The 14,142-nt window shown below is 35.8% G+C and overlaps 1 protein-coding gene and 1 non-coding gene across 13 annotated transcripts in view; both read right to left on the bottom strand.

Moving 5' to 3' along the window:
• The window catches only part of DGKB (diacylglycerol kinase beta), a 776,793-nt gene that overhangs the window by 698,335 nt on the left and 64,316 nt on the right, over positions 1-14,142 (bottom strand). The gene's annotated exons all lie outside the window — the stretch shown is intronic.
• On the bottom strand, positions 4,528-4,654 carry LOC128775784 (small nucleolar RNA SNORA57). The gene has a single exon (XR_008420756.1). It is a non-coding gene; the product is annotated as a small nucleolar RNA SNORA57 (small nucleolar RNA).

The following is a 14,142-nucleotide window of genomic DNA, read 5'->3' on the forward strand; positions in this document are numbered from 1 at the left end:
TCTGCCTACCCTTAAAGAGGCTACTTCCCCATGGGGTACCTTAAATCTAAAAGAACTGGACCTTTTATTTTTACCTCTGTGTGAATAAGGAGCCATATATCTGAAAGTTATGAGAGTAGGTCATTGCTTAGAACACAAAACATTGCTATGAAGTTAAGTTTCAAGGACAGCTACATGAGGGTAATGTTTGAGCCCTTTTATCTAGAAATTGAAATTGGGAAGAAAAACAAGTAAGAGCTGGTAACTGTAATATTTACTGGCCTGTTAGAATTTTTCTAGGTTAATGATTTTTAAAACATTTGATAAGACTACATAGATTGCACCTTGGCAAGTAAGATACAGATAAAGAAGAACACCCTCCAACTGTGGAAGCCAGGAAGTGTTGATACTATGCAGGAAGTGGCCATGAATCTATGAGTCCGTCCAGTAAAACCATTTTTATCACCACTGACTCTAAGCTGGTAAGAACAAAAAAGCTGGTTCAGGTTCTAGAATTGGCAAGAATTAGGGCCATGACTCAACTACGTTCAGCTTTTGCTTTGATTCACAATTATACTGGCAAAGAATCCTTGCAAAGAATAAACACAAGATTAAGAATGTAAGTCAGTAGATGCTCCCTGAGGCTTTGTTTTATTCCATACAAAGGCAAAGCCAAAGTTCAATACTACCAGAATCCCATGCAGAGGGAGGAATCCTCCCAGTTAGCACAGTACAAGATGTAGGAATTTGGCCTTTTATAACCATCTGGTTGGGGGACCACAGCAACAATGAAAGGGCCAGTCCTCTTCCCTTCAGTGAGAGCCTTGCTGCACCACAGATGTATACATACTTCTGTGCTCTATTTCTTGTGCTTCATCAAACCAACAAAACTTTCAGTGCAACTGGCTTGGCTATGGCCTACCACAAGCCCTGGTTAGAAAATCTTCTCCACGCCCTAAGTAGATGGGAGAAGAAGCTCATTTCACAAATCAGTACTCACTTTAAGAAACAGAAATTCCTATTAGCTAAGAGAAAATGAGTATTCTTTGGGTAGCAAAAGGCCACCAATGTTTTGCTCATCATAAAACACAAACAAAAACAAAAAGTCTTCACAGGTATCAATGAATCCTTTGTACTTAGTCTCTTGACACTCAAGCAAGAAGTACAAAGAAAAGAGTCCTGAAATAAGAACATAAAATTCCACCTTCAATCTACAAAAACAAAAAGTGTGCAATGAATGGAATCTGGACAACATAAAGCAAAGGGAAAGTTGACTTCCAATTTCTTCAAACCAGACCTATCAAAGTCATTTCTGCAAATTAAAAATTAAATTTTCATTTTTTTCCTGTTTGGCCTGGAAAAAATATCATACATCAATACATTAACCTCTTTTAGTAACGTCTAGAACAAATAAAAAAGAGGGAAAAATCAAACATATAAAGTGTTAACAATATATCAGCTTATCAGGATTTCCCCAATCATAAGCTCTAATAGAGTGTCCCTGCCTCAAAGTCATCTCTTTCCACACAGTTTTCATTTCCTTCTGAAGTTATACTTTTTACTATACCACAAATAAAATTAATTAGGGCACATACCATACTGTGTTCTAAGAAAAATGACTGAGTATTTTTTTTTTAGGTCACAGCTAACCTTATTTATATTGCTTAAGTAAAACTATATAGAAAAGAAATACTGTATTAGAAATCCAAAAGCTATTCCAAAGCCAACCTATTCTATAATTTCTAGAGCTACACGTAAGTGAAAAACACACACTTGTAAAGTAGACTAGCATACTGCTGTGGATAAATTCACTTTTAGAGTAAGTTTTGATATAAATCATGTTTTCCCTCCTACAAATGCCTTCATTCATTTTATTAGTTGATATTTGATTCTGTGGAAAGAATGGAGGGAAGAGAGGGCTATGGGAAAGCAAGAAACTGAGCAAGTGACCATCCTCTCATGAATTACACTCAGAAATCATGATAAAAATCTTCTGTGTTTATTCACACTTTTTTAAGTAAGTGTTTCATGTGGCTGCGGAAAGTATTTTCTTTCTGTTGTCATTGGTACATCATCACTTAAATGGGACTCTGAGAAAGTGACATAGCAGTGGGGAAAGTAGACTAGATTATTTTCTATTCTCTCCACATGTGTGACCTCTTAGCCTACTGTTTACTTCCAATAAGCCCTCAAAGTCTCAGTGTTTATTCTTGTCAGATACTGAAAATAACTCTGAACCTTCCACTTCATCCAGGTTGACAATCAAATGCTGATAATCAATTCATGAAATGTGTCACAAATAAAACAAGTGCCTAAATCTAACGTAAACAGTTAATATTGTAAAATAAAGTGCCAACTACTGAATTTGGTCAAATTAAGAATAATCTTATTCTCTCAAAACAGAATAACATGATTGAATATCATTTCCAGAATAAGCAAATGTATTTATTACTACTACTTACCAAGGGGAAAACGTGATAGAAGACAAGCACTTGATTAGAATAAAAAAAAAAAAAAACTTTACTGAAAAATTGACAGTATATTTCAGAGAACAGAGATGGTCGCTTAGCATTCTAACAGAGTAAACTGAAAGATAAAAACATTGTTGACTGAGGGAAATGCTTTATGAGACAATCCATCACCCTCAATCAAAAAGGAGGCATTTTCAAAATCCACTTATTTATTCAGTGCTATTCTGTTTTTGTTTTCTGTTTTTTGTTTTTTTTTTTTTTTGGTACCTGTTTTGTACCAGCTACTGTTGTAATCACAGACAAAACAAAGAATGAGAGACACAATGAGAGTGCAAGTAAGGTAGGAAAGGAGCACTGACAGAAAGGATATTTTAAGCAGCTTAATGTCAAAGAAACATTGGATTGGAAGAGAATACTGTGGCAATATATATTCTTGCAAGGATAAAGAGGGGACAAATTATGAAACTATCTAAAAGCTAGGGTATAGGGGGTTGGTGGAGACAGTGGGGAGGAAGGTTGATTTATTTATGGAAATGGATAATTTTTAATTAAAATCTAAAATTTTTAAAAATGTTTAAATATCAATACCAAAATATCAATACCTCTTTGTGCTGTAAACAGCACAAAGAGGAAGAGGGTAATAACATTTAAGTCTTTTCTTAAGGAATTACCAAGTACATGTGTGGCAGAGTTTTATGAGATATCTGTTGCAGAGAATGGAAAGGTAAATAAAACACGGGCACTTAGAAGTATTACTGGGGTCAGACCGAGATGGGAGATCACAAATTTATTATGACACCAGTTTTCACAGTTTTGTGATTTCTGATAGCATTCAATACCCCAAGTGAAAAAGCAAAGCGAAACTGCTCAATTGAGAAAGGGCAAGGATTTTGCCAGATGTGAAGTGGAAGGAAAAGAGTACAAAGAAAGATTTGGGCAAACGAATTCTTTAAGTTGTATACTAGGTCTTGGCTGCATGGTAAGGAGAAGTGAGTGAGAAAACAGTCGTGAAGAAAACAAGGTGTGTCAAGGTGCTGGAGATTGGTGGGAGGTGGACAGAACAAGAAGATTACTGCTTTGTGATTGATGATTTTAAAGATGAAAAGTTCCAGATAATATCAAGATTCAGAATAGAGTCATTGGCCAATGGTTAACGTGGAAGGGAGCAGAATAGCAATGAAGGTAATTTGGTTAAAAATTTCTACAGGCTATTAATTGACTTGTCAACCCATATAATTTAATCAATCGTAATGCAGGGTGCCTGGGTGGTGCAGTTGGTTAAGCATCTAACTCTTGATCTCAGCTCAGGTCATGATCTTACAGTGTGTGGTTTCAAGCCCCGCACCAGGCTCTGTGTCGATGGCGTAGAGCCTGCTTGGGATTCTGTCTCTACTCTCCGCCCCTCCCCAGCCGGTGTGTGCTCGCTCGCTCTCTCTCAATCTCTCTCTCTCAAAATAAATAAATAAACTTAAAAAAATTTAAAAAACCAATCATAATGCTAACAGGAGGTAAGAAAAAGGAAAACTGTGATCCAAATTTCTAAATCTGAAGAAGTACTAAAGAAGATGATAGATGATACTGAGAGAGTAGGCGATGACAATATAAAAGACAAAATGAAATAAAACAATACATCTTGGATGAGCTCTATATTTTTTAACATCACACTTCCCAGCTGTTGAAAAGAAACACATACTGACATAAAATGCCATCATTGTAAAGTCATGACCACCTACTCAAATGCCCCTTCCTCCAATATCACCCAGATCCTAGCAAATGCCTCAGTCAGTAACTCCTCCAACCTCGTTCAAAAACTTCAAACTTTCTTCACTTTGTTCAGATTTCTATCAAGAAAGGTTAAATACCAAAAATATCCTCAATTTAACACTACAAAGCCTATATACCTATTCAGATTGTTCCTTTCTCTCCCTCCTTCCCTCTTTCTCTATAGAATGTGTTAACTGCTAGTCAAAGTCAACTCATACTCCATGTCTTAAAACCTATTCAATTTCACATTTTTAGGTACCCATCAAACATTGCTTTACTTTTCTAAATTTTGTTTTGTATTTGTTTTTGGAACCCATGTTGTGGCACTTGAACTGGTGGACTGAAACACATAGTACAGAGAAGGTTGGAGCCCTTTTCCTCTGCCTCAATACATTTCAGGGGTGGGGACCACCCACTTGACCCCCACCAAGAACAGGAGAGTACACTTTTATATTTTTGATCACTGGGACTTTTCATAGATATTTAAACATGCTCAAAAACTCCTATCTTAGAAAAGCTCCTTCAAATTTCCATTATTGTGCAAAAACAGTTCTTTTTTTCAAATCTTCACAGACAAACTTTTTGAATGAGTCACTCCATCTCCATTTCCTGGGCTCCTACTCACTCTTTAACACATTTTCACCTGGGTTTCACCCCAATCACCATGGCAACACATCTTTAGCTAAAATCACCGATGATCTCCCAGTGTTCAAATCCAATGGATATTTTTCATTCCTCATCTCAACCTCCCAGCAACATCTACAGGGATAATTATTCTGTCTTTCTTAGAGGATATTTTCCCCTAGTCTTTGGAATACCATAGATTCCTGCTATTGGTCTTCTCCTGTGTGACAATTCATTTTCACTCTGTATATCCTGTGTATTCCAATATACTCTAAAAATTGACCAAGAAACCTACAATTATCTTTTTATCACTCTACATTCTTTTCCCAGGGATTCTTATCTACTTCAAAGGAATCAAGTACTATCTGTATCACCAAATTTATATATCTTTTTCCCAGTTTGCTGCTCGTATCTCTTAATTTATGTAGCCACTATTCACTCAAGAGTTATGCTTGGATGAGTGCAAAGAGTACTGGTTTCCACATGAGAGCAAAAGAATAACGATCTCTAGACATAACTTTGTGTTTTGTTTTTTTGTCCTTGTTTTGAAAAAATTCCTACTTTTTCTCAAGATCCAACTCAAATTCTAAGTTATCTATAATGAATTACTTATTATCTTACTCTCATCTACTATATACTCTCATCTACCTATACTATAGCCTACTACGTACTTCCTGCCCATCTATCTTCTATCATTGCCCAGACACCATGGTGTTATAATTTCTATATTCATGTGTCTTCCTCTAACCCCCAAATTAGGAGCCACTTAATGACAGGACCAGGTTCTATTCATAAATTTCTTCTCAGAACTTTCTACTCTGATGTATGAGAGATGCTCAAAAATTTTTATATGAACAAATGAGTGCCAATAGACCAATAAATTGTTCTCTGGGGTTTTCAAAGAGATATTAATAGATATTCCCAAAAGAAAAGATTCTGGGATTAAATAAAGTCGGGGAAATTTGTACTAAATCCCACTTCTAGAGATTCCAACACACACTTGCATCTGATGAACTATAAGAAGTCCTTAAAATAGAAAACTATTTAATTTTGTTTAATGTTTGGATAAAGAAAGCTTTCTTGCCCTTTTCTTCTTTTAACACACATACTAGCATTCCCCAAACAATTTTCCCTTTTGTCTTAACATAGTTTGGATTTGGATTTTAACTTATTAGAATCAGCAAAACAGATGTTAAAAAAACAGAAATTATGCACATTCTCTTTATCTAGGATTCTCCCCAAAGGTAAGGCACAGGGGCTAATTCCTTTGATACAGCTTTGACAGTTCATAGTGGAGAAGAAATTTTGATCAGTATAGTACTCCCATATTATTGATATATACACCAAATCTAACAGAATCTTGTTGTTTTCTTTTTTATAAAAGAATTTATAAAAGAATTTAATTTTAAGAATTAGAAAACACTGTCTAACCATAAAGAATAGCAATATTATAGCCACACCGAAATCATTGTTTTCTTTTGCTTTGCTTTGAAAGTGTTCTTACGAAGATAATATAGTTACCTGAATACTAAACATACCAGCAAGCAGTTATGCAAGTAACTTAAATGACAGAAGCATCCGTGGCTCCAAAATATAATTTCCACATGAAGGTGAAAACCCTGTACCACTTCACCTTCACAATATGTTTTCTGATAGGGTTTACAGTACATTGAAAACCAGGGACCCAAACACAACAATAGTCCCACCGTGAATGGTTTTTATGCTATACTGTTTTCAGTGTGTGACAGGGAAGGAAACTCTATTTGCCAAATAGAAAGTTCTGACATATGGGGTGGCAAATAAGATTATGTAACGATAAAGCACCCATCTTGGTAACCAGAACTCTTATTAAGAACAACAGGATAGCAAAGTGACTCATCAGCTTGTGTGCTCTTTCTCAATTCTAGTAATTTGGGACAAGTGTGGGGAAGTTACAAGTTGTTTATGTGCAGCCCAAAATGACAGGCAATACAAGTTACTAAGCAACATTAAGGACTCGCGTTTTTCTAATCCTTAAAAGCTGCCACAAGCTGAAAAATCCTGTAATATAAAGGTAAAGGGAAAAGCAATGTGGGAGTCATGTTTCTGACTGAATGAAAATGTTTTGCTCAATAATTCTAAAATTCTGATTCACCATGAGTTCATCAGTCTTAGTTTTAGGATTACTTCACGTGCATAATCCTCCTCTCATCACTGTCAACACCAGAAACTTGTTCTATCATGACAAAAATGATAATGGGGGGAGATGTGTGGAAATGGTTCTTATAAATCTTGAAACCAGTTTGTTCCTCAGTAAATTGGACCTCTGTTCTTCTCTATTTCAACTCTTTCTTTCATAGCACTTAATAAAACAATAACAACAATAAATCATGTATTTGCTTCCTTGTTTATTATATTGGCTTGTGTCTTTCTCTTTCACTGTAGTACCTTCAGTACTGTAGGAACTTGTCCCTTATTTTATTCTTCCTTCCCTGAGGCTGGCATATTGTTTGACAGAGTAGCCCATCAATGACTAAAGAATGAAATAAAATAAGGGCACCTGGGTGGTTCAGCTGGTGAAATGTCCAACTGTTGATTTCAGCTCAGGTCATGATCTCACAATTTATTTGTTCAAACCCCGTGTCAGGCTCTGCACTGATTGTGCAGAGCCTGCTTGGGATTCTCTCTCTCTCTCTCTCTCTCTCTCTCTCTCTCTCTCTCTCTCTCCTCATTCCCTGCCCTCCCCCTGCTCATGTGCTCTCTCTCTTTCTCAAAATAAATAAAAGAATAAACTTAAAAAAAAGTATGAAATACAATAAAACACAGGATCCTGGTGTTAGTAGTTCTGGTTCTGTTTCTTAAGGTAATAGTTTTAGTAACAGTGTTTATTTATATGAACCTTAAAATTTCCCAGAGGTAGCTGTGTGTTACTTACAATCCCTAAAATACAATGTTATGAAAGGCAGGCAAGCGAGAATTCCCCAGTCTTTCTTTCTTTTCATGAAGGAACCAGTGAAGGGATTCCTTGGTCAAAAGCCCAGGAAAAAACATTTCCTCACATTCTCTGCCTCAGCAAAACAAGTTACTGAATAAAATACAAACTCATCTTATGTGTTTGAAGTTCTGTTTTCAGGTCAAGGATCCTGTAACGCTCTTCCATAGTACCTCTATTTCTTCCTCCTTTCCAGTTCATATAATTCAAAAGGAGTCCATTTATGTAATAATAGATTTGCTCACACAAGAGGAAATTTTCCCAGTCTGCATAGGTACAAATAGAATAGTTGATAAGGATGAAAATACAGCATCAGTTTGCATATTAAATGGATGATAGCTGTGACTGCCTTTTAAGAATGGTGGAGGAAGAAAAGTGAAAGGCCTCTCACCATGGTTCTAGCTACAGGGAAGAGAACTACAATTTCTTTGTTTTTAAATTTTTTAAAGTTTCTTCCTTTATTTTGAGAGAGAATATGAACTTGAGCTAGGGAGGGGTAGAGAAAGGGGAGAGAAAGAATCCCAAACATGCTCCATAACATCAGCATGAAGACCAACGTGGGATTCAAACCCAGGAACTATGAGATCCTGACCTGGGTCAAAATCCAGAGTCAGCCGCCCAACCAACTGAGCCACCCAAGCACCCTAAGAATTAAAATTTCTAAGGGTTGATTGTGTGCCCGCCACTCTCCTGGCAGTATTTACATGTGCTATCTAATTTATCTTTGTGACCAGTTGCCATTTTTTTCCTATAATTCAATAAAAACCTTTTGGGCAAAATACTAAGTAAAGATGACCCTAATGAGAGGCTGTTTATTATAACATTTAATAGATTTTATGAGTTTCATAAATGTTTTATTAATATAAAACTAAAATGGAAACGGATTTTAGATTTAAATTTTATTTAGAACATTTTCTTTGCTATCAGTACTTTACTTTTTACCTGAGACAACATCCTAAGTAAATAGGAAGTAACAAATAGCTAATATTTTTGAGTATTTATTATGTTCCTTCTGTTCTAAGCCTCTTACACACAGGATTAATTCAATAATTCAATTCAATAAAGTGGATATCATTTTCATTACCCCTATTTTACAAAGAGAAATCTAAACCAGAGACTTTAAGTTACTTGCTCAAGGTCATCCACATAGTAAAGATTTGAGGCCATGCAATTTGAATGCAAAGAGTAAGTGTTAACCCCTGTATCACAGTGCCTAAGAAGGAAATAATGAAATTCAAATGGGCATCTTTGCATACCGAGAAATTTTACATGGAGTCGATTTCCCCACAACTTAAACCACAATTCCATCATCATGAATAATCAAAATATGATATAAGTCAAGACTCTGTAAAGAAAAAAGAAATATAAAGGAAGGTCTAGCTATTTCACTGAGGTAATCTCATCCTGAGATAACTTTGGTGATGGAACTCCAAAGGGATCTTAAATACCTACCACACATCTCATCACATCTGTTCTTCTTCTGGTTATAACTCTTATTTGACAACTGATTTGTGTGGTTTGGAGAGTAAAATAGAATTATTTGACCTAAGACGATATTTTTAATGAAAATGCTGTATTTGGACAGCCCTAGGCAATGTCCATTCAGTTCACATCATTATGTTGTTTTAACACTTAATGAAAGAAATTTACAAATCATTAATAAGCAAAATACAACTTATCCCATAAACTGAAAATACTTCTTTGGGGGAGGGAGAGTGGGGACTGATTTTCCCACTACTATCTTTTTTTTTTTTTTTTTTTCATTTTTCTCTAGTGGTAGTCAAGGTTCTAACATCTGCTCACAGATATGACTCAATATTTATCAGCTATGACTAAATCAAAATCTTCTCAGGACTTTTCCTCAAAGAAAATGAGTTCAAGAAACAATTTTTTAAAAGAGCCATCTCACAACTTCATTCTATCGACAAAACATTTTTGCTGAACCATTTATTCTAATATCCCCCACCCCCAGATACATTAGTACCAGAAATTAGTTATCATTGTAAATTTCAATATTGCAATTTGGAATATGCCATCTGTCACCTTCCAAAATATTGTCTCCTATATTCTAAATATGTAATACCACAGAGGGTGGCAAATATCTTTTGAGTAATTTCATACTAATTATGAGTTCAACTAATTAAAATATACTATCTGGCTCAGAGGTGGTAACTTGCATTTGAAACATTATTTTCTAGACTTTGCAGGGATAAAGACTGGAATTGGAACTACCTATCCCTTCAGGGAATTGAATTAGAGCTTTGAATTCAATGGTTTTTGATTTTTACTTTTGTATTAGACATAACACTCAGCACTAATGTTCCAAAGATAAATAAAGCTTAATTTCCTTCCTCAATTTAGAAAATAGATTATTTCAACCCTCAGTGGCATATCCAATAATAAAGGTAAGCACAAGTTTCAGTGGAACAACAGAAAAGGACAGTTAGGCCAGTGGTGGAATCCAAATAGAATCCTGAAAGGTCATGATGCTACAGCAGAAGCTTAAAGATGTGTCCTAAGGTAAAACACTAATGGAATAAGGACAGAAGGATCTGCGTGTCAAGAAAGAAATTACAGACAGAGACAGGTGTAAGCAGAGATGAAAGAGGTAAACAAATAGCATGAACTGTTAAGGGTTATAAAAAGCCAGTAAGAGTTAAGAGTAGACTTGTAGCCTTTGGGTTAAAGGCAAAGGCTGTAGAACCAGACTTCCCGTTCATACACCAGCTCTGTAACTATTAATTTCTAACTGTGGGTAAGTCACTTAACCCTATTGTGCCTCACTGTGCTCTTTTATAAAATGGGAATGCAGACGATAATGGGATTATCCTACAAGAGTAACACTGTCAAGATTAAATGTGCAAGATATTCATACAAGCAAATGGTATGTAGTAAGCACTCAGTAAGTGTTCCTGTCATTATTTTTAAACCCTAAGGGGAAAAGAGCCAAAGCACCACATCCAAAAATCAACTCTTGACAGGAACTCTATTTCTAACCTTGATTTGCAGTGTCACAAGTGACAAGATACAAAACAAAGAATCAGGGCTAATAATGTAAATGTATTTGCAAAGCTCCATCAAAGTTCATCAACTTTCCTTTTGCAGCATATGTATTTTTACTCTCATTTTGAAGGTATTATTTTTGGTGCTCCTTGATCTGTAGTGATTGGCAAATTGCCAATTAGAAGTAACTGACTCAAGGACACTGTTTCAAACTTCCAATGCAATACAGATTCTCTATTAAAAGGCAAATCCTTCATTTCAAATTGTTGACTCAGATAATACTTAAAAAAGAATTTCAGCTGTTTAAATTTAGCATGCTGAGAAAGACCAATCTTAAAATATTGTTTGGCATTATGCCCACAACATTTTCATTTTTTTTCTTGTTAGTGTTTGTCTTCTGTGTTAAGAAGACAAGCGACAGTAATCATGTTATTCTCCTTAACACTTCAGATTTTACCTAAATGAACCATTTTCTTTTTATCCTCACCAGTTAAAGATGGCCTTTCATTTCCTGGCAAATTTTCAGAAAGTGCTTATGCAAAAACCAGTGAGATTTCCAAACCACTGTTTTACCTCTTCAGTCATCAGCAGGCCTTTCTCCCCCACTTTCCTTTGAATCATCACTTTTACTCTTTAAAAAATGTGTAAAGGACATTATCTGAAGACAAACCTAATCTAATTTTTATAATTAGACCTTATAAATACTTAAAGAATTGTTTAAAATCTGTGCTTTATCTATCTACCCCACATACCATCCAAAGAGTTTGTTTTTTAACATCCCTCAGGACACAGTCTCTGGACAAGTTCTCATACCAGTCTCCCACCATGATAAGCCAATCTCCCCTTAGTTTCCTTTTATCCCTCTTGGTTTTGGGGCTTTCCAACTTCTTTCCCTCCTACATTAACTCCATCATTTTCCTTCCTGGAAAAGATATTTCCAGCTTCATTCCCATGGTTCATGAAACCATAGTAGGACACTTCACTTGGAATCATTGATTCTGCTAAGTTTGGATTTGGGGTCAATTCAGATTCTAAATTGAGTGGATCCAATCTTGGTTATTGGTACAGGAGGGAGTTCTCTCCTGATGATTTCTCAAGCACTCTCAACATTCTTCAACGATAGAACAACAAGCTCATTCCACTAGGATATGGTAGAGTACCATTTAAATAAAACAAAGTGGCAAAGTGATTAATCCTAGCCCACCAGTTACTGAATATACTGCTTTAGGCAATTTGCTTATTTACTCTGAGATTAAGTTTCTGATAAATGGGAGAAAATGTAGCTGTTATCCCATAAATGAAAGAACTATTAAGAGCTTGAATCTACTTCACAATCAATACCCAAGGGTGAACAAAGCCATAAGATTCTTACTCGAGGTCTGATTTTTGTGTTGGCTTTTTAAAAGAGAGAGAAAATGTCATGAATGGGAAAGGAGCAACAGGAAGAACCTTCTTTAAATTCTTGCCTAGATCTTCCTCCAGGCAGATGCTCCTAGGCTAGAAGTATTACCCTTAAGATAATATTACAACAGTATGATGCATGCATAAGTAAAGTTCTGTTCCTGAGGCCAGCCAGGAGGAAAAGCATCCAGGAAAGGATATTCTTAATGTCATTTCAAGCCTATACATCAACATCATAGTCATTATTAGCAGGGACCAGCAGTTACCTTTGGCTTGTCTGGCTACAACTCTTCCTTCTTCCAATAGTGTTCAAGGAAAGCATGAGTCATTGGATACATGCTTAGTTCAGACGCTTTTCCCAGCAAAACTTACTAATGGTTTAAACCTTAAAATAACTGATTTCAAAAACAGTTTTGAAAATCTTCACCTCGGACATACCATGAGGTGTAACCTGAGGTTTATCATGAGGACAACCAAAATATGAAGCAAATGTATTCCCCAAACTCAACTCCACCCACCTATGTTTCTATCTTTAAAGATAGTCTCACAAATCCCTATTCAACTACACTCCTAGTGATTCCATTCAGGCTCTCAGCCTGATGTTTCTGGTCTTTAGCCAATACTTGAGATACAGGTAACGATCTATTCTAGAGTTGCTTACAAACTGGCTCCAACCATATTCTTTGAGTCTTTGTATAGATGCTTCCTTTTCCCTTTTGTTGCCGTCTAAAATTTTTAACCACCCTCATGCATGCACAATCACAATATGTCCTCTGGATGATATTTTACTCAGTGATTTACAAAGTCATATGTAGAGTTTTGCACCAAGAAATATGTGTATATGGAACAGGTTACCTGTAACTAACTGGGTATTTCCATAATGACAAGAACATTATATGGAGATCCTTAGGATGAGTAGGTGAAGTAAGTCAAATTACATTCGGGATATGTTTTATTTCTTAAAAAGATAATGAAGATTAGGTGGATTTGAGGAGTTTAACACAATTAAAAACTGCAATAACTGGATAAGAGTGATCCTTAGTTTCTCCTTTCTAATAATGGAGAGTTTTAGAATTATTTTGCATTTCACAATAGTTGTTTCATAAGTTTTGACACCTCTTTATCCTAAAGAATTTATGACAGCACATGAGACAATCCAGCTTAAAATCCTGGATTCCGTTTTGGGTAACCTCTGTTTTTTCATTAATCTTTCTTGGAGAAAACTATAGTAATAGAATAATTTTTTCCAGTGATTCTGTAACTAAGTCTAATAGTTTTTGTGAAACATGGTGGTTCTTCTTTTTTTCTTCATTATAAAATTCTGGTGAGTGTAAAAGAGGGACTGGTTAGAAATACACCAACATTTCCAGATTAATTATTCCTGGCTTCTCTCTAAAAAAGACCTTTAGTATTCTGCCTGAATTCACATTTATTTGGTCATTTGCTTTACAATGGGCTGGCTGTGTCACTGACCTGTTTTTACCTCCTTTTAAGAGTTTGTTATCTGTAATTTGAGCAACCAGTTGAAGTACTTTTGCAAAAGTTTTTTCGCCTTCATTTTATTTTGCCAGGAACCACAATGCTGCTTGGTTCTGAGTATAAAGCCATCTGTGTAAAAACCACCACTTTGAAATCACAAGGAAGGGACTGCTTAGCAAGTGGAGGTGCTTTTTGCCGGAGTAAGAAACTGGGGGAATCCAGCACTTCCATCCACTAAAGAGTATTTGCATATTTATCGTATCATCAGAGTCGCCTAGGCTGTTGTTGCCTGGCAGTTATCTAGAGCCCTACTTCACATTTTAACTCAACCAAGTAAATCAAAGACCTTCCCTTCATTTTGTTTGCTGGACTGCTTCTTTATTTTGCAGATTAGGAAGGAGCCTGGAATAAATTTGTAGCAATTAGCTGAGCATTTGTAAGTGCAAGTTG

Source organism: Panthera pardus, unplaced genomic scaffold (assembly GCF_024362965.1).
Source record: "Panthera pardus isolate Hobbes unplaced genomic scaffold, ASM2436296v1 HiC_scaffold_8, whole genome shotgun sequence".
NCBI lineage: Eukaryota > Metazoa > Chordata > Mammalia > Carnivora > Felidae > Panthera > Panthera pardus.